The sequence below is a fragment of the Tasmannia lanceolata genome, unplaced genomic scaffold (assembly GCF_043159265.1).
Source record: "Tasmannia lanceolata isolate RefF3 unplaced genomic scaffold, GAP_Taslan_0.1 ptg000003l, whole genome shotgun sequence".
In the NCBI taxonomy this organism is placed as follows: domain Eukaryota; kingdom Viridiplantae; phylum Streptophyta; class Magnoliopsida; order Canellales; family Winteraceae; genus Tasmannia; species Tasmannia lanceolata.
Genome location: NW_027518680.1, coordinates 32,351,287 through 32,370,303, shown reverse-complemented (window position 1 = coordinate 32,370,303; position 19,017 = coordinate 32,351,287). Strand labels below are relative to the sequence as shown.

Sequence of the window (19,017 nt, the reverse complement as noted above, 5' to 3'; positions counted from 1 at the left end):
AACGAAATGTCAGAGCGAATTCCGTTTATCGAATCAAACGACACTATCACCCCGCCATAATAAAGACCAGACGTATTTGAAGTCACCATCCGGAAGAAAATAAATACATCCGAACCGAAACCTATGAGGCGTCCCACTAAACGTGCGTTTCAATCCTCATCGACGTTCCAGAACCGTAAGATTGTACGAAAAAAGTGGTAGATAGGCGAAAAAAGTGACAGGGGTGCAACACGAGGACTTCCCAGGAGGTCACCCATCCTAGTACTACTCTCGCCCAAGCACGCTTAACTCGGAGTTCTGATGGGATCCAGTGCATTTGTGCTGGTTTGATCGCACCCAGCATGCCTCTCCATTCTCAAAGTAATAAAGAGTTTCCATTCGCATTCTCGTACAAAGTCCGTTTAAATGGAAGTGCGATAAAATCCTCTTAGATGACATTAGATGGACGATCCGAGCATAAGCCGGATGACCGTCAGGGCTGTCATCGCGCGATGAATCTTCTCGAGTACCCCTGAATCAATATAAGAATCATCACGATCTGACGGGCGAAAATCAAAAGTTATCGTCGAAACGATATTTGTGCACCCAAGGGTAGCTCACGGCCAGTAAACACCTTCCGACCAGATTCCTGACTCGGATCCACTACTACACTCATCCCCTATAGCCGGTACGACACTGAATCTAAACAAACCTCCACTATATTTTGACCGCAAATGAAATGTCAGAACGAATTCCGTTTATCGAATCAAACGACACTATCACCCCGCCATAATAAAGACCGGACGTATTTGAAGTCACCATCCAGAAGAAAATAAATACATCCGAACCGAAACCTAGGAGGCGTCGCTCTAAACGTGCATTTCAGTTCGCATCGACGTTCCGGAACCGAAAGATTGTTCGAAAAAAGTGGTAGATAGCCGAAAAAAGTGACAGGGGTGCAACATGAGGACTTCCCAGGAGGTCACCCATCCTAGTACTACTCTCGCCCAACCACGCTTAATTTCGGAGTTCTGATGGGATCCAGTGCAATTGCGCTTGTATGATCTCACCCAGCATCTCTCTCCATTCTCAAAGTAATAAAGAGTTTCCATTCGCATTGTCGTACGAAGTCCGTTTAAATGAAATTGCGTAAAAGTCCTGCTAGATGACATCGGATGGACGATCCGAGCATAAGCCGGATGACCGCCAGGGCGGTCATCGCGCGATGAGTCTTCTCGAGTACCCCCGAATCAATATAAGAATCGCCACGATCGGATGGGCGGATCAAACGTTATCGTCGGAACGATATTTGTGCACCAGGGGTAGCTCACGGCCACTAAACACCTTCTGACCGGATTCCTGACTCGCATCCACTAGTACACTCATCCGCTATAGCCGGTACATCACTGAATCTAAACAAACCCCCGCTATATTTTGACCGCAAACGAAATGTCAGAACGAATTCCGTTTATCAAATCAAACGACACTATCACCCCGCCATAATAAAGACCGGACGTATTTGAAGTCACCATCCGGAAGAAAATAAATACATCCGAACCGAAACCTAGGAGGAGTCGCACTAAACGTGCGTTTCAGTTTGCATCAACGTTCCAGAACCGAAAGATTGTTCAAAAAAAGTGGTAGATAGCCGAGAAAGTGACAGGGGTGCAACATGAGGACTTCCCAGGAGGTCACCCATCCTAGTACTACTCTCGCCCAAGCACGCTTAACTTCGGAGTTATGATGGGATCAAATGCTTTTGTGCTGGTATGATCGCACCCAGCATGCCTCTCCATTCTCAAAGTAATAAAGAGTTTCCATTCGCATTGTCGTACGAAGTCCGTTTAAATGAACGTGCGAAAAAATCCTGATATATGACATCGGATGGAAGATCCGAGCATGTCGGGAAGCGGATGACTGCCAGGGCTGTCATCGCGCGATGAATCTTCCCGAGTACCCCCGAATCAATATAACAATCGCCACAATCTGACGGGCGGATCAAAAGTTATCGTCGGAACGATATTTGTGCACCAAGGGTAGCTCACGGCCACTAAATACCTTCCGACCGGATTGCTGACTCGCATCCACTAGTACAGTCATCCACTATAGCCGGTACGTCACTGAATCTAAACAAACCCCCGCTATATTTTAACCGCAAACGAAATGTCAGAACGAATTCCGTTTATCGAATCAAACGACACTATCACCCCGCCATAATAAAGACCGGACGTATTTGAAGTCACCATCCGGAAGAAAATAAATACACCCGACCCGAAACCTAGGAGGAGTCGCACTAAACGTGCGTTTCAGTTCGCATCAACGTTTAAGAACCGAAACAATGTTCGAAAAAAGTTAAAGATAGCTGAAAAAAGTGACAGGGGTGCAACACGAGGACTTCCCAGGAGGTCACCCATCCTAGTACAACTCTCGCCCAACCACGCTTAACTTCGGAGTTCTGATGGGATCCAGTGCATTTGTGCTGTTATGATCGCACCCAGCATGCCTCTCCATTCTCAAAGTATTAAAGAGTTTCTATTCGCATTGTCGTACGAAGTCCGTTTAAATGAAAGTGCGTAAAAGTCCTGCTAGATGACATCGGATGGACGATCCGAGCATAAGCCGGATGACCGCCAGGACTGTCATCGCGCGATGAGTCTTCTCGAGTACCCCCGAATCAATATAAGAATCGCCACGATCGGATGGGCGGATCAAAAGTTATCGTCGGAACGATATTTGTGCACCAGAGGTAGCTCACGGCCACTAAACACCTTCTGACCGGATTCCTGACTCGCTTCCACTAGTACACTCATCCGCTATAGCCGGTACATCACTGAATCTAAACAAACCCCCGCTATATTTTGACCGCAAACGAAATGTCAGAACAAATTCCGTTTATCGAATCAAACGACACTATCACCCCGCCATAATAAAGACCGGACGTATTTGAAGTCACCATCCGGAAGAAAATAAATACATCCGAACCGAAACCTAGGAGGAGTCGCACTAAACGTGCGTTTCAGTTCGCATCAACGTTCCAGAACCGAAAGATTGTTCAAAAAAAGTGGTAGATAGCCGAAAAAGTGACAGGGGTGCAACACGAGGACTTCCCAGGAGGTCACCCATCCTAGTACTACTCTCGCCCAAGCACGCTTAACTTCGGAGTTATGATGGGATCAAATGCTTTTGTGCTGGTATGATCGCACCCAGCATGCCTCTCCATTCTCAAAGTAATAAAGAGTTTCATTCGCATTGTCGTACGAAGTCCGTTTAAATGAAAGTGCGAAAAAATCCTGATATATGACATCGGATGGACGATCCGAGCATGTCGGGAAGCCGGATGACCGCTAAGGGTGTCATCGCGCGATGAATCTTCCCGAGTACCCCCGAATCAATATAACAATCGCCACAATCTGACGGGCGGATCAAAAGTTATCGTCGGAACGATATTTGTGCATCAAGGGTAGCTCACGGCCACTAAATACCTTCCGACCGGATTGCTGACTCGCATCCACTAGTACAGTCATCCGCTATAGCCGGTACGTCACTGAATCTAAACAAACCCCCTCTATATTTTAACCGCAAACGAAATGTCAGAACGAATTCCGTTTATCGAATCAAACGACACTATCACCCCGCCATAATAAAGACCGGACGTATTTGAAGTCACCATCCGGAAGAAAATAAATACACCCGACCCGAAACCTAGGAGGAGTCGCACTAAACGTGCGTTTCAGTTCGCATCAACGTTCTAGAACCGAAACAATGTTCGAAAAAAGTGGTAGATAGCCGAAAAAAGTGACACGGGTGCAACACGAGGACTTCCCAGGAGGTCACCCATCCTAGTATTACTCTCGCCCAACCACGCTTAACTTCGGAGTTCTGATGGGATCCAGTGCATTTGTGCTGTTATGATCGCACCCAGCATGCCTCTCCATTCTCAAAGTATTAAAGAGTTTCTATTCGCATTGTCGTACGAAGTCCGTTTAAATGAAAGTGCGAAAAAATCCTGCTAGATGACATCGGATGGACGATCCGAGCATAAGCCGGATGACCGCCAGGGCTATCATGCCGCGATGAATCTTCTCGAGTACCCTCGAATCAATATAAGAATCGCCACGATCTGACAGGGGGAGCAAAAGTTATCGTCGGAACGATATTTGTGCACCAAGGGTAGCTCACGGCCGGTAAACACCTTCCGACCGGATTGCTGACTCGCATCCACTAGTACACTCATCCGCTATAGCCGGTAGGTCACTGAATCTAAACAAACCCCCGCTATATTTTGACCGCAAATGAAATGTCAGAACGAATTCCGTTTTTCGAATCAAACGACACTATCACCCCGCCATAATAAAGACCGGACGTATTTGAATTCACCATTCGGAAGAAAATAAATACATCCAAACCGAAACCTAGGAGGCGTCGCACTAAACGTGCGTTTCAATCCTCATCGACGTTCCAGAAACGAAAGATTGTTCGAAAAAAATGGTAGATAGCCAAAAAACGTGACAGGGGTGCAACACGAGGACTTCCCACGAGGTCACCCATCCTAGTACTACTCTCGCCCAACCACGCTTAACTTCGGAGTTCTGATGGGATCCAGTGCATTTGCGCTGGTATGATCGCACCCAGCATGCCTCTCCATTCTCAAAGTAATAAAGAGTTTCCATTCGCATTGTCGTACAAATTCCGTTTAAATGAAAGTGCGAAAAAATCCTCATATATGACATCGGATGGACGATCCGAGCATAAGCCGGATGACCGCCAGGGCTGTCATCGCGCGATGAATCTTCTCGAGTACCCCCAAATCAAAATAAGAATCGCCATGATCGGATGGGCGGATCAAAAGTTATCGTCGGAACGATATTTGTGCACCAGGGGTAGCTCACGGCCACTAAACACCTTCCGAACGGATTCCTGACTCGCATCCACTAGTACACTCGTCCGCTATAGCCGGTACATCACTGAATCTAAACAAACCCCCGCTATATTTTGACCGCAAACGAAATGTCAAAACGAATTCCGTTTATCGAATCAAACGACACTATCACCCCGTCATAATAAAGACCGGACGTATTTGAAGTCACCATCCCGAAGAAAATAAATACATCCGAACCGAAACCTAGGAGGAGTCGCACTAAACGTGCGTTTCAGTTCGCATCCACGTTCCAGAACCGAAAGATTGTTCGAAAAAAGTGGTAGATGGCCGAAAAAATTGACAGGGGTGCAACACGAGGACTTCCCAGGAGGTCACCCATCCTAGTACTACTCTCACCCAAGCACGCTTAACTTTAGAGTTCTGATGCGATGCACTGCATTTGTGCTGGTATGATCGCACCTAGCATGCCTCTCCATTCTCAAAGTAATAAAGAGTATCAATTCGCATTGTCGTACAAATCCGTTTAAACGAAAGTGTGAAATAATCCTGTTAGATAAGAGCGGACGGACGAACCGAGCATGTCGGGAAGCGGATGGATGCCAAGGATGTCATCGCGCGATGAATCTTCTCGAGTACCCCCGAATCAATATAAGAATCGCCACGATCTGACGGGCAGATCAAAAGTTATCGTCGGAACGATATTTGTGCACCAAGGATAGCTCACAGCCACCAAACACCTTCCGACCGGATTGCTGACTCGTATCCACTAGTACACTCATCCGCTATAGCCGGTACGTCACTGAATCTAAACAAACCCCTGCTATATTTTGACCGCAAATTAAATGTCAGAACGAATTCCGTTTATCGAATCAAACGACACTATCACCCCGCCATAATAAAGACCGGACGTATTTGAATTCACCATCCGGAGGAAAATAAATACATCCGAACCGAAACCTAGGAGGCGTTGCACTAAACGTGCGTTTCAGTTCTGATCGACGTTCCAGAACCGAAAGATTGTTCGAAAAAAGTGGTAGATAGCCGAAAAAAGTGACAGGGGTGCAACACGAGGACTTCCCAGGAGGTCACCCATCCTAGTAGTACTCTCGCCCAAGCACGCTTAACTTCGGAGTTCTGATAGCATCCCATGCATTTGGGCTGGTATGATCGCACCCAGCATGCCTCTCCATTCTCAAAGTAATAAAGAGTTTCCTTTCGCATTGTCGTACGAAGTCCGTTTAAATGAAAGTGCGAAAAAATCCTGCTAGATAAGATCGGATGGACGAACCGAGCATGTCGGGAAGCCAGATGACTGCCAAGGATGTCATCGCGCGATGAATCTTCTAGAGTACCCCCGAATCAATATAAGAATCGCCACGATCTGACGGGCGGATCAAAAGTTATCGTCGGAACGATATTTGTGCACCAAGGGTAGCTCACGGCCAGTGAACACCTTCCGATCGGATTACTGACTCGTATCCACTAGTACACTCATCCGCTATAGCCGGTACATCACTGAATCAAAACAAACCCCCGCTATATTTTGACCGCAAATTAAATGTCAGAACGAATTCCGTTTATCGAATAAAACGACACTATCACCCCGCCATAATAACGACCGGACGTATTTGAATTCACCATCTGGAAGAAAATAAATACTTCCGAACCAAAACCTAGGAGGCGTCGCACTAAACGTGCGTTTCAATCGTCATCGACGTTCCAGAACCGAAAGATTGTTCGAAAAAAGTTGTAGATAGCCGAAAAAAGTGACAGGGGTGCAACACGAGGACTTCCCAGGAGGTCACCCATCCTAGTACTACTCTCGCCCAAGCACGCTTAACTTCGGAGTTCTGATGGGATCCAGTGCATTTGTGCTGGTATGATCTTTCCCAGCATGCCTCTCCATTCTCAAAGTAATAAAGAGTTTCCATTCGCATTGTCGTACGAAGTCCGTTTAAATGAAAGTGCGAAAAAATCCTGCTAGATAATATCGGATGGACGAACCGAGCATGTGGGGAAGCCGGATGACTGCCAAGAATGTCATCGCGCGATGAATCTTCTCAAGTACCCTCGAATCAATATAAGAATCGCGACGATCTGACGGGCGGATCAAAAGTTATCGTCGGAACGATATTTGTGCACCAAGGGTAGCACACGGCCAGTAAAGACCTTCCGACCGGATTCCTGACTCGCACCCAATAGTACACTCATCCGCTATAGCCGGTACATCACTGAATCTAAACAAACCCCCGCTCTATTTTGACCGCAAATTAAATGTCAGAACGAATTCCGTTTATCGAATCAGACGACACTATTACCCCGCCATAATAAAGACCGGACGTATTTGAAGTCACCATCCGGATGAAAATAAATACATCCGAACCGAAACCTAGGACGCGTCGCACTAAACGTGCGTTTCAATCATCATCGACGTTCCAGAACCGAAAGATTGTTCGAAAAAAGTTGTAGATAGCCGAAAAAAGTGACAGGGGTGCAACACGAGGACTTCCCAGGAGGTCACCCATCCTAGTACTACTCTCGCCCAAGCACGCTTAACTTCGGAGTTCTGATGGGATCCAGTGCATTTGTGCTGGTATGATCTTACCCAGCATGCCTCTCCATTCTCAAAGTAATAAAGAGTTTCCATTCGCATTGTCGTACGAAGTCCGTTTAAATGAAAGTGCGAAAAAATCCTACTAGCTAATATCGGATGGACGAACCGAGCATGTCGGGAAGCCGGATGACTGCCAAGGATGTCATCGCGCGATGAATCTTCTCAAGTACCCCCGAATCAATATAAGAATCGCGACGATCTGACGGGCGGATCAAAAGTTATGATCGGAACGTTATTTGTGCACCAAGAGTAGCTCACGGCCAGTAAACACCTTCCGACCGGATTCCTGACTCGCATCCACTAGTACACTCATCCGCTATAGCCGGTACCTCACTGAATCTAAACAAACCCCCGCTATATTTTGACCGCAAATTAAATGTCAGAACGAATTCCGTTTATCGAATCAAACGACACTATCACCCTGCCATAATAAAGACCGGACGTATTTGAATTCACCATCCGGAAGAAAATAAATACATCCGAACCGAAACCTAGGATGCGTCGCACTAAACGTGCGTTTCAGTTCTGATCGACGTTCCAGAACCGAAAGATTGTTCGAAAAAAGTGGTAGATAGCCGAAAAAAGTGACAGTGTTGCAACACGAGGACTTCACAGGAGGTCACCCATCCTAGTACTACTCTCGCCCAAGCACACTGAACTTCGGAGTTCTTATGGGATCCAGTGCATTTGTGCTGGTATGATCGCTCCCAGCATGCCTCTCCATTCTCAAAGTAATAAAGAGTTTCCATTCGATTTGTCGTACGAAGTCCGTTTAAATGAAAGTGCGAAAAAATCCTGGTAGATAATATCGGATGGACGAACCGAGCATGTCGGGAAGCCGGATGACTGCCAAGGATGACATCGCGCGATGAATCTTCTCGAGTACCCCCGAATCAATATAAGAATCGCCACGATCTGACGGGCGGATCAAAAGTTATCGTCGGAACGATATTTGTGCACCAAGGGTAGCTCACGGCCAGTAAAGACCTTCCGACCGGATTCCTGACTCGCATCCACTAGTACACTCATCCGCTATAGCCGGTACATCACTGAATCTAAACAAACCCCCGCTATATTTTGACCGCAAATTAAATGTCAGAACGAATTCCGTTTATCGAATCAAACGACACTATCACCCCGCCATAATAAAGACCGGACGTATTTGAAGTCACCATCCGGATGAAAATAAATACATCCAAACCGAAACCTATGAGGCGTCGCACTAAACGTGCGTTTCAATCATCATCGACGTTCCAGAACCGAAAGATTGTTCGAAAAAAGTTGTAGATAGCCGAAAAAAGTGACAAGGGTGCCACACGAGGACTTCCGAGGAGGCCACCCATCCTTGTACTACTCTCGCCCGATCCAGTGCATTTGTGCTGGTTTGATCGCTCCCAGCATGCCTCTCCATTCTCAAAGTAATAAAGAGTTTCCATTCGCATTGTCTTACGAAGTCCGTTTAAATGAAAGTGCGAAAAAATCCTGCTAGATGACATCGGATGGACGATCCGAGCATAAGCCGGATGACCGCCAGGGCTGTCATCGCGCGATGAATCTTCTCGAGTACCCCCGAATCAATATAAGGATCGCCACGATCAGACGGGCAAAAATCAAAAGTTATCGTCGGAACGATATTTCTGCACCCAAGGGTAGGTGACGGCCAGTAAACACCTTCCGACCGGATTCCTGACTCGCATCCACTATTACACTCATCCGGGATAGCCGGTACGTCACTGAATCTAAACAAACCCCAGCTCTATTTTGACCGCAAATGAAATGTCAGAACGAATTCCGTTTATCGAATCAAACGACAGTATCTCCCCGCCATAATAAAGACCGGACGTATTTAAATTCATCATCCCGAAGAAAATAAATACATCCGAACCGAAACCTACGAGGCGTCGCACTAAACGTGCGTTTCAGTTCTGATCGACGTTCTAGAACCGAAAGAGTGATCGAAAAAAGTTGTAAATAACCGAAAAAAGTGACAGGGGTGCAACATGAGGACTTCCCAAGAAGTCACCCATCCTAGTACTACTCTCGCCCAAGCACGCTTAACTTCGGAGTTCTGATGTGATCTAGTGCATTTGTGTTGGTATGATCGCACCCAGCATGCCTCTCCATTCTCAAGGTAATAAAGAGTTTCCATTCGCATTGTCGTACGAAGTCCGTTTAAATGAAAGTGCGAAAAAATTATGCTAGATAATATCGGATGGACGAACCGAGCATGTCGGGAAGCAGGATGACTGCCAAGGATGTCATCGCGCGATGAATCTTCTCGAGTACCCCCGAATCAATATAAGAATCGCCACGATCTGACGGGCGAAAATCAAAAGTTATCGTCAGAACGATATTTGTGCACCCAAAGGTAGGTCACGGCCAGTAAACACCTTCCGACCGGATTGCTGACTCGCATCCACAAGTACACTCATCCGCTATAGCCGGTACGTCACTGAATCTAAACAAACCCTCGCTATATTTTGACCGGAAATGAAATGTCAGAACAAATTCCATTTATCGAATCAAATGACACTATCACCCCGCCATAATAAAGACCGGACGTATTTGAATTCACCATCCGGAAGAAAATAAATACATCCGAACCGAAACGTATGAGGCATCGCACTAAACGTGCTTTTCAATTCTGATCGACGTTCCAGAACCGAAAGATTGTTCGAAAAAAGTGGTAGATAGCCGAAAAAAGTGACAGGGGTGCAACACGAGGACTTCTCAGGAGGTCACCCATCCTAGTACTACTCTCGCCCAAGCACGCTGAACTTCGGAGTTCTGATGGGATCCAGTGCATTTTTGCTGGTTTGATCGCTCCCAGCATGCCTCTCCATTCTCAAAGTAATAAAGAGTTTCCATTCGCATTGTCGTACGAAGTCCGTTTAAATGAAAGTGCGAAAAAATCCTGGTAGATAATATCGGATGGACGAACCGAGCATGTCGGGAAGCCGGATGACTGCCAACGATGTCATCACGCGATGAATCTTCTCGAGTATCCCCGAATCAATATAAGAATCGCGACGATCTTACGGGCGGATCAAAAGTTATCGTCAGAACGATATTTGTGCACCAATGGTAGCTCACGGCCAGTAAACACCTTCCGACCGGATTCCTGACTCGCATCCACTAGTACACTCATCCGCTATAGCTGGTACATCACTGAATCTAAACAAACCCCCGCTATATTTTGACCGCAAATTAAATGTCAGAACAAATTCTGTTTATCGAATCGAACGACACTATCACCCCGCCATAATCAAGACCGGACGTATTTGAATTCACCATCCGGAAGAAAATAAATACATCCGAACCGAAACCTAGGAGGCGTCGCAGTAAACGTGCGATTAAAACATCATCGACGTTCCAGAACCGAAAGATTGTTCGAAAAAAGTTGTAGATAGCCAAAAATAGTGACAAGGGTGCAACACGAGGACTACCCAGGAGGCCACCCCTCCGTGTACTACTCTCCCCCAAGCACGCTTAACTTCGGAGTTCTGATGGGATCCAGTGCATTTGTGCTGGTTTGATCGCTCCCAGCATGCCTCTCCATTCTCAAAGTAATAAAGAGTTTCCATTCGCATTGTCGTACGAAGTCCGTTTAAATGAAAGTGCGAAAAATCCTGCTAGATGACATCGGATGGCCAATCCGAGCATAAGCCGGATGACCGCCAGGGCTGTCATCGCGCGATGAATCTTCTCGAGTACCCCCGAATCAATATAAGAATCGCCACGATCTGACGGGCAAAAATCGAAAGTTATCGTCGGAACGATATTTGGGCACCCAAAGGTAGCTCACGGCCAGTAAACACCTTCCGACCGGATTGCTGACACGCATCCACTATTACACTCATCCGCGATAGCCGGTACGTCACTGAATCTAAACAAACCCCCGCTATATTTTGACAGCAAATGAAATGTCAGAACGAATTCCGTTTATCGAATCAAACGACACTATCACCCCGCCATTATAAAGACCGGACGTATTTGAATTCACCATCCGGAAGAAAATAAATACATCCGAACCGAAACCTAGGATGCGTCGCACTAAACGTGCGTTTCAGTTCTGATCGACGTTCCAGAACCGAACGATTGTTCGAAAAAAGTGGTAGATAGCCGAAAAAAGTGACAGGGGTGCAACACGAGGACTTCCCAGGAGGTCACCCATCCTAGTACTACTCTCGCCCAAGCACACTGAACTTCGGAGTTCTGATGGGATCCAGTGCATTTGTGCTAGTAAGATCGCTCCCAGCATGCCTCTCCATTCTCAAAGTAATAAAGAGTTTCCATTCGATTTGTCGTACGAAGTCCGTTTAAATGAAAGTGTGAAAAAATCCTGCTAGATAATATCGGATGGACGAACCGAGCATGTCGGTAAGCCGGATGACTGCCAAGGATGTCATCGCGCGATGAATCTTCTCGAGTACCCCCGAATCAATATAAGAATCGCCATGATCTGACGGACGGATCAAAAGTTATCGTCTGAACGATATTTGTGCACCAAGGGTAGCTCACGGCCAGTAAACACCTTCCGACCGGATTACTGAGTCGCATCCACTAGTAAACTATTCCGCTATAGCCGGTACGTCACTGAATCAAAATAAACCCCCGCTATATTTTGACCGCACATGAAATATCAGAACGAATTCCGTTTATCGAATCAAACGACAGTATCACTCCGCCATAATAAAGACCAGACGTATTTGAATTAACCATCTGAAAGAAAATAAATGCATCCGAACCGAAACCTAGGAGCCGTCGCATTAAACGTGCGTTTCAATCCTCATCGACGTTCCAGAACCGAAAGATTGTTCGAAAAAACTGGTAGATAGCCGAAAAAAGTGACAGGGGTGCAACACGAGCACATCCCAGGAGGTCACCCTTCCTAGTACTACTCTCGCCCAAGCACGCTTAACTTTGGAGTTCTGATGGGATCCAGGGCATTTGTGCTGGTATGATCGCACCCAGCATGCCTCTCCATTCTCAAAGTAATAAAGAGTTTCCATTCGCATTGTCGTACGAAGTCCGTTTAAATGAAAGTGCGAAAAAATCCTGCTAGATGACATCGGATGGACGATCCAAGCATGTCGGGAAGCGGATGACTGCAAGGGATGTCATCGCGCGCTGAATCTTCTTGAGTACCCCTGAATTAATATAAGAATCGCCACGATCTGACGGGCGGATCAAAAGTTATCGTCAGAACAATATTTGTGCACCAAGGGTGGCTCACGGCCAGTAAACACTTTCCGACCGGATTCCTGACTCGCATCCACTATTACACTCATCCACGATAGCCGGTACGTCACTGAATCTAAACAAACCCCCGCTATATTTTGACCGCAAATAAAATATCAGAACGAATTCCGTTTATCGAATCAAACGACAGTATCACCCCGCCATAATAAAGACCGGACGTATTTGAATTCATCATCCGGAAGAAAATAAATAAATCCGAACCGAAACCTAGGAGACGTCGCACTAAACGTGCGTTTCAGTTCTGATCGACGTTCTAGAACCGAAAGATTTTTCGAAAAAAGTGGTAGATAGCCGAAAAAAGTGACAGGGGTGCAACACGAGGACTTCCCAGGAGGTCACCCATCCTACTACTACTCTCGCCCAAGCATGCTTAACTTCGGAGTTCTGATGGGATCCAATGCATTTGTGCTGGTATGATCGCACTCAGCATGCCTCTCCATTCTCAAAGTAATAAATAGTTTCCATTCGCATTGTCGTACGAAGTCCGTGTAAATGAAAGTCCGAAAAAATCCTGATTGATGACATCGGATGGACGATCCGAGCATGTCGGGAGCCGGATGACGGACAAGCCGGTCATCGCGCGATTAATCTTCCCGAGTACCCCCGAATCAATATAAGAATTGCCATGATCTGACGGGCGGATCAAAAGTTATCGTCGGAACGATATTTGTGCACCAAGGGTAGCTCACGGCCAGTAAACACCTTCCGACCGGACTGCTGACTCGCATCCACTAGTACACTCATCCGCTATAGCCGGTACGTAAGTGAATCTAAACAAACCGCCGCTATATTTTGACCGCAAATGAAATGTCAGAACGAATTCCGTTTATCGAATCAAACGACACTATCACCCCGCCATAATAAAGACCGAACGTATTTAAATTCACCATCCGGAAGAAAATAAATTCATTCGAACCGAAACGTAGGAGGCGTCGCACTAAACGTGCATTTCAGTTCTGATCGACATTCTAGAACCGAAAGATTGTTCGAAAAAAGTGGTAGATAGCCGAAAAAAGTGACAGGGGTGCAACACGAGGACTTCCAAGGAGGTCACCCATCCTAGTACTACTCTCGCCCAAGCACGCTTAACTTCGGAGTTCTGATGGGATCCAGTGCATTTGTGCTGGTGTGATCGCACCCAGCATGCCTCTCCATTCTCAAAGTAATAAAGAGTTTCCAGTCGCATTGTCGTACGAAGTCCGTTTAAACGAAAGTGTCAAATACTCCTGCTAGATAAGATCGGATGGACGAACGGAGCATGTCGGGAAGCCGGATGACTGCCAAGGATGTCATCGCGCGATGAATCTTCTCGAGTACCCCCGAATCAATATAAGAATCGCTACGATCGGACGGGCGGATCAAAAGTTATCGTCGGAACAATATTTGTGCACCAAGGGTGGCTCACGGCCAGTAAACACTTTCCGACCGGATTCCTGACTCGCATCCACTATTACACTCATCCACGATAGCCGGTACGTCACTGAATCTAAACAAACCTCGCTATATTTTTACCGCAAATTAAATGTCAGAACGGATTCTGTTTATCGAATCAAACGACATTACCACCCCGCCATAATAAAGACCGGACGTATTTGAATTCACCATCCGGAAGTAAATAAATACATCCGAACTGAAACTTATGAGGCGTCGCACTAAACGTGCGTTTCAATCCTCATCGACGTTCCAGAACCAAAAGATTATTCGAAAAAAGTTGTAGATAGCCGAAAAAAGTGATAGGGGTGCAACACGAGGAATTCCCAAGAGGTCACCCAGCCTAGTACTACTCTCGCCCAAGTACGCTTAACTTCGGAGTTCAGATGGGATCCAGTGCATTTGTGCTGGTTTGATCACACCCAGCATGCCCCTCCATTCTCAAAGTAATAAAGAGTTTCCATTCGCATTGTCGTACGAAGTCCGTTTAAATGAAAGTGCGAAAAATTCCTGCTAGATGACATCGGATGGACGATCCGAGCATTAGCCGGATGACCGCCAGGGCTGTCATCGCGCGATGAATCTTCTCGAGTACCCCCGAATCAATATAAGAATCGCCACAATCTGACGGGCGAAAATCAAAAGTTATCGTCGGAACGATATTTGTTCACCCAAGGGTATGTCACGACCAGTAAACACCTTCCGACTGGATTCCTGACTCGCATCCACTACTACACTCATCCGCTATAGTCGGTACGACACTGAATCTAAGCAAACCCCCACTATATTTTGACCGCAAATGAAATGTCAGAACAAATTCTGTTTATCGAGTCAAACGACACTATCACCCCGCCATAATAAAGACCTGACGTATTTGAATTCACCATCCGAAAGAAAATAATTACATCCGGACCGAAATCTAAGAGGCGTCGCACTAAACGTGCGTTTCAATCCTAATCGACGTTCCAGAACCGAAAGATTGTTCGAAAAAAGTGGTAGATAGCCGAAAAAAGTGACAGGGGTGCAACACGAGGACTTCCCAGGAGGTCACCCATCCTAGTACTACTCTCGCCCAAGCACGCTTAACTTCGGAGTTCTGATTGGATACAATGCATTTGTGCTGGTATGATCGCACCCAGCATGTCTCTCTATTCTGAAAGTAATAAAGAGTTTCATTCGCATTGTCGTACGAAGTCCGTTTAAATGAAAGTGAGAAAAAATCCTGATAAATGACATCGGATGGACGATCCGAGCATGTCAGGAAGATGGATGACCGCCAGGGCTGTTATCGCGCGAGTAATCTTCCCGAGTACCCCCGAATCAATATAAGAATCGCCATTATCTGACGGGCGGATCAAAAGTTATCGTCGGAACGATATTTGTGTACCAAGGGTAGCTCACGGCCAGTAAACACCTTCCGACCGGATTCCTGACTCGCATCCACTAGTAAACTATTCCGCTATAGCCGGTACGTCACTGAATCAAAATAAACCCCCGCTATATTTTGACCGCACATGAAATATAAGAACGAATTCCGTTTATCGAATCAAACGACAGTATCACTCCGCCATAATAAAGACCAGACGTATTTGAATTAACCATCCGAAAGAAAATAAATGCATCCGAACCGAAACCTAGGAGCCGTCGCATTAAACGTGCGTTTCAATCCTCATCGACGTTCCAGAACCGAAAGATTGTTCGAAAAAACTGGTAGATAGCCGAAAAAAGTGACAGGGGTGCAACACGAGCACATCCCAGGAGGTCACCCTTCCTAGTACTACTCTCGCCCAAGCACGCTTAACTTTGGAGTTCTGATGGGATCCAGGGCATTTGTGCTGGTATGATCGCACCCAGCATGCCTCTCCATTCTCAAAGTAATAAAGAGTTTCCATTCGCATTGTCGTACGAAGTCCGTTTAAATGAAAGTGCGAAAAAATCCTGCTAGATGACATCGGATGGACGATCCAAGCATGTCGGGAAGCGGATGACTGCAAGGGATGTCATCGCGCGCTGAATCTTCTTGAGTACCCCTGAATTAATATAAGAATCGCCACGATCTGACGGGCGGATCAAAAGTTATCGTCAGAACAATATTTGTGCACCAAGGGTGGCTCACGGCCAGTAAACACTTTCCGACCGGATTCCTGACTCGCATCCACTATTACACTCATCCACGATAGCCGGTACGTCACTGAATCTAAACAAACCCCCGCTATATTTTGACCGCAAATAAAATATCAGAACGAATTCCGTTTATCGAATCAAACGACAGTATCACCCCGCCATAATAAAGACCGGACGTATTTGAATTCATCATCCGGAAGAAAATAAATAAATCCGAACCGAAACCTAGGAGACGTCGCACTAAACGTGCGTTTCAGTTCTGATCGACGTTCTAGAACCGAAAGATTTTTCGAAAAAAGTGGTAGATAGCCGAAAAAAGTGACAGGGGTGCAACACGAGGACTTCCCAGGAGGTCACCCATCCTACTACTACTCTCGCCCAAGCATGCTTAACTTCGGAGTTCTGATGGGATCCAATGCATTTGTGCTGGTATGATCGCACTCAGCATGCCTCTCCATTCTCAAAGTAATAAATAGTTTCCATTCGCATTGTCGTACGAAGTCCGTGTAAATGAAAGTCCGAAAAAATCCTGATTGATGACATCGGATGGACGATCCGAGCATGTCGGGAGCCGGATGACGGACAAGCCGGTCATCGCGCGATTAATCTTCCCGAGTACCCCCGAATCAATATAAGAATTGCCATGATCTGACGGGCGGATCAAAAGTTATCGTCGGAACGATATTTGTGCACCAAGGGTAGCTCACGGCCAGTAAACACCTTCCGACCGGACTGCTGACTCGCATCCACTAGTACACTCATCCGCTATAGCCGGTACGTAAGTGAATCTAAACAAACCGCCGCTATATTTTGACCGCAAATGAAATGTCAGAACGAATTCCGTTTATCGAATCAAACGACACTATCACCCCGCCATAATAAAGACCGAACGTATTTAAATTCACCATCCGGAAGAAAATAAATTCATTCGAACCGAAACGTAGGAGGCGTCGCACTAAACGTGCATTTCAGTTCTGATCGACATTCTAGAACCGAAAGATTGTTCGAAAAAAGTGGTAGATAGCCGAAAAAAGTGACAGGGGTGCAACACGAGGACTTCCAAGGAGGTCACCCATCCTAGTACTACTCTCGCCCAAGCACGCTTAACTTCGGAGTTCTGATGGGATCCAGTGCATTTGTGCTGGTGTGATCGCACCCAGCATGCCTCTCCATTCTCAAAGTAATAAAGAGTTTCCAGTCGCATTGTCGTACGAAGTCCGTTTAAACGAAAGTGTCAAATACTCCTGCTAGATAAGATCGGATGGACGAACGGAGCATGTCGGGAAGCCGGATGACTGCCAAGGATGTCATCGCGCGATGAATCTTCTCGAGTACCCCCGAATCAATATAAGAATCGCTACGATCGGACGGGCGGATCAAAAGTTATCGTCGGAACAATATTTGTGCACCAAGGGTGGCTCACGGCCAGTAAACACTTTCCGACCGGATTCCTGACTCGCATCCACTATTACACTCATCCACGATAGCCGGTACGTCACTGAATCTAAACAAACCTCGCTATATTTTTACCGCAAATTAAATGTCAGAACGGATTCTGTTTATCGAATCAAACGACATTACCACCCCGCCATAATAAAGACCGGACGTATTTGAATTCACCATCCGGAAGTAAATAAATACATCCGAACTGAAACTTATGAGGCGTCGCACTAAACGTGCGTTTCAATCCTCATCGACGTTCCAGAACCAAAAGATTATTCGAAAAAAGTTGTAGATAGCCGAAAAAAGTGATAGGGGTGCAACACGAGGAATTCCCAAGAGGTCACCCAGCCTAGTACTACTCTCGCCCAAGTACGCTTAACTTCGGAGTTCAGATGGGATCCAGTGCATTTGTGCTGGTTTGATCACACCCAGCATTCCCCTCCATTCTCAAAGTAATAAAGAGTTTCCATTCGCATTGTCGTACGAAGTCCGTTTAAATGAAAGTGCGAAAAATTCCTGCTAGATGACATCGGATGGACGATCCGAGCATTAGCCGGATGACCGCCAGGGCTGTCATCGCGCGATGAATCTTCTCGAGTACCCCCGAATCAATATAAGAATCGCCACAATCTGACGGGCGAAAATCAAAAGTTATCGTCGGAACGATATTTGTTCACCCAAGGGTATGTCACGACCAGTAAACACCTTCCGACTGGATTCCTGACTCGCATCCACTACTACACTCATCCGCTATAGTCGGTACGACACTGAATCTAAGCAAACCCCCACTATATTTTGACCGCAAATGAAATGTCAGAACAAATTCTGTTTATCGAGTCAAACGACACTATCACCCCGCCATAATAAAGACCTGACGTATTTGAATTCACCATCTGAAAGAAAATAATTACATCCGGACCGAAATCTAAGAGGCGTCGCACTAAACGTGCGTTTCAATCCTAATCGACGTTCCAGAACCGAAAGATTGTTCGAAAAAAGTGGTAGATAGCCGAAAAAAGTGACAGGGGTGCAACACGAGGACTTCCCAGGAGGTCACCCATCCTAGTACTACTCTCGCCCAAGCACGCTTAACTTCGGAGTTCTGATTGGATACAATGCATTTGTGCTGGTATGATCGCACCCAGCATGTCTCTCTATTCTGAAAGTAATAAAGAGTTTCATTCGCATTGTCGTACGAAGTCCGTTTAAATGAAAGTGAGAAAAAATCCTGATAAATGACATCGGATGGACGATCCGAGCATGTCAGGAAGATGGATGACCGCCA

At 46.3% G+C, this 19,017-nt stretch overlaps 24 non-coding genes and 2 pseudogenes across 24 annotated transcripts; all 26 read right to left on the bottom strand.

Annotated features, from left to right (window-relative positions):
* Positions 1–220: 220 nt before the first annotated feature.
* LOC143874939 (5S ribosomal RNA) lies at positions 221–338 on the bottom strand. Its single transcript, XR_013249608.1, has one exon. It is a non-coding gene; the product is annotated as a 5S ribosomal RNA (ribosomal RNA).
* Positions 339–932: 594 nt separating this feature from the next.
* Positions 933–1,051, bottom strand: LOC143870097 (5S ribosomal RNA; annotated as a pseudogene).
* A 590-nt stretch (positions 1,052–1,641) lies between these two features.
* Positions 1,642–1,760, bottom strand: LOC143875273 (5S ribosomal RNA). Its single transcript, XR_013249930.1, has one exon. It is a non-coding gene; the product is annotated as a 5S ribosomal RNA (ribosomal RNA).
* Positions 1,761–2,356: 596 nt separating this feature from the next.
* On the bottom strand, positions 2,357–2,475 carry LOC143875101 (5S ribosomal RNA). Its single transcript, XR_013249763.1, has one exon. It is a non-coding gene; the product is annotated as a 5S ribosomal RNA (ribosomal RNA).
* A 590-nt stretch (positions 2,476–3,065) lies between these two features.
* On the bottom strand, positions 3,066–3,184 carry LOC143875142 (5S ribosomal RNA). Its single transcript, XR_013249803.1, has one exon. It is a non-coding gene; the product is annotated as a 5S ribosomal RNA (ribosomal RNA).
* Positions 3,185–3,780: 596 nt separating this feature from the next.
* LOC143875217 (5S ribosomal RNA) lies at positions 3,781–3,899 on the bottom strand. Its single transcript, XR_013249874.1, has one exon. It is a non-coding gene; the product is annotated as a 5S ribosomal RNA (ribosomal RNA).
* Positions 3,900–4,490: 591 nt separating this feature from the next.
* LOC143874686 (5S ribosomal RNA) lies at positions 4,491–4,609 on the bottom strand. The gene has a single exon (XR_013249357.1). It is a non-coding gene; the product is annotated as a 5S ribosomal RNA (ribosomal RNA).
* Positions 4,610–5,200: 591 nt separating this feature from the next.
* On the bottom strand, positions 5,201–5,319 carry LOC143875373 (5S ribosomal RNA). Its single transcript, XR_013250023.1, has one exon. It is a non-coding gene; the product is annotated as a 5S ribosomal RNA (ribosomal RNA).
* Positions 5,320–5,914: 595 nt separating this feature from the next.
* On the bottom strand, positions 5,915–6,033 carry LOC143875392 (5S ribosomal RNA). Its single transcript, XR_013250038.1, has one exon. It is a non-coding gene; the product is annotated as a 5S ribosomal RNA (ribosomal RNA).
* A 597-nt stretch (positions 6,034–6,630) lies between these two features.
* LOC143875067 (5S ribosomal RNA) lies at positions 6,631–6,749 on the bottom strand. The gene has a single exon (XR_013249731.1). It is a non-coding gene; the product is annotated as a 5S ribosomal RNA (ribosomal RNA).
* Positions 6,750–7,346: 597 nt separating this feature from the next.
* Positions 7,347–7,465, bottom strand: LOC143874947 (5S ribosomal RNA). The gene has a single exon (XR_013249617.1). It is a non-coding gene; the product is annotated as a 5S ribosomal RNA (ribosomal RNA).
* A 597-nt stretch (positions 7,466–8,062) lies between these two features.
* Positions 8,063–8,181, bottom strand: LOC143875180 (5S ribosomal RNA). The gene has a single exon (XR_013249838.1). It is a non-coding gene; the product is annotated as a 5S ribosomal RNA (ribosomal RNA).
* A 1,281-nt stretch (positions 8,182–9,462) lies between these two features.
* LOC143875275 (5S ribosomal RNA) lies at positions 9,463–9,581 on the bottom strand. The gene has a single exon (XR_013249932.1). It is a non-coding gene; the product is annotated as a 5S ribosomal RNA (ribosomal RNA).
* Positions 9,582–10,181: 600 nt separating this feature from the next.
* On the bottom strand, positions 10,182–10,300 carry LOC143875160 (5S ribosomal RNA). The gene has a single exon (XR_013249820.1). It is a non-coding gene; the product is annotated as a 5S ribosomal RNA (ribosomal RNA).
* A 597-nt stretch (positions 10,301–10,897) lies between these two features.
* Positions 10,898–11,016, bottom strand: LOC143870090 (5S ribosomal RNA; annotated as a pseudogene).
* Positions 11,017–11,609: 593 nt separating this feature from the next.
* On the bottom strand, positions 11,610–11,728 carry LOC143874948 (5S ribosomal RNA). The gene has a single exon (XR_013249618.1). It is a non-coding gene; the product is annotated as a 5S ribosomal RNA (ribosomal RNA).
* A 597-nt stretch (positions 11,729–12,325) lies between these two features.
* On the bottom strand, positions 12,326–12,444 carry LOC143875052 (5S ribosomal RNA). The gene has a single exon (XR_013249716.1). It is a non-coding gene; the product is annotated as a 5S ribosomal RNA (ribosomal RNA).
* A 596-nt stretch (positions 12,445–13,040) lies between these two features.
* On the bottom strand, positions 13,041–13,159 carry LOC143875061 (5S ribosomal RNA). Its single transcript, XR_013249725.1, has one exon. It is a non-coding gene; the product is annotated as a 5S ribosomal RNA (ribosomal RNA).
* A 596-nt stretch (positions 13,160–13,755) lies between these two features.
* On the bottom strand, positions 13,756–13,874 carry LOC143874188 (5S ribosomal RNA). Its single transcript, XR_013248876.1, has one exon. It is a non-coding gene; the product is annotated as a 5S ribosomal RNA (ribosomal RNA).
* A 596-nt stretch (positions 13,875–14,470) lies between these two features.
* LOC143874970 (5S ribosomal RNA) lies at positions 14,471–14,589 on the bottom strand. The gene has a single exon (XR_013249638.1). It is a non-coding gene; the product is annotated as a 5S ribosomal RNA (ribosomal RNA).
* Positions 14,590–15,183: 594 nt separating this feature from the next.
* Positions 15,184–15,302, bottom strand: LOC143875154 (5S ribosomal RNA). The gene has a single exon (XR_013249814.1). It is a non-coding gene; the product is annotated as a 5S ribosomal RNA (ribosomal RNA).
* A 596-nt stretch (positions 15,303–15,898) lies between these two features.
* Positions 15,899–16,017, bottom strand: LOC143875048 (5S ribosomal RNA). Its single transcript, XR_013249714.1, has one exon. It is a non-coding gene; the product is annotated as a 5S ribosomal RNA (ribosomal RNA).
* Positions 16,018–16,613: 596 nt separating this feature from the next.
* Positions 16,614–16,732, bottom strand: LOC143875060 (5S ribosomal RNA). The gene has a single exon (XR_013249724.1). It is a non-coding gene; the product is annotated as a 5S ribosomal RNA (ribosomal RNA).
* A 596-nt stretch (positions 16,733–17,328) lies between these two features.
* LOC143874187 (5S ribosomal RNA) lies at positions 17,329–17,447 on the bottom strand. Its single transcript, XR_013248875.1, has one exon. It is a non-coding gene; the product is annotated as a 5S ribosomal RNA (ribosomal RNA).
* Positions 17,448–18,043: 596 nt separating this feature from the next.
* LOC143874969 (5S ribosomal RNA) lies at positions 18,044–18,162 on the bottom strand. Its single transcript, XR_013249637.1, has one exon. It is a non-coding gene; the product is annotated as a 5S ribosomal RNA (ribosomal RNA).
* A 594-nt stretch (positions 18,163–18,756) lies between these two features.
* Positions 18,757–18,875, bottom strand: LOC143875153 (5S ribosomal RNA). The gene has a single exon (XR_013249813.1). It is a non-coding gene; the product is annotated as a 5S ribosomal RNA (ribosomal RNA).
* Between the last annotated feature and the right edge of the window lie 142 nt (positions 18,876–19,017).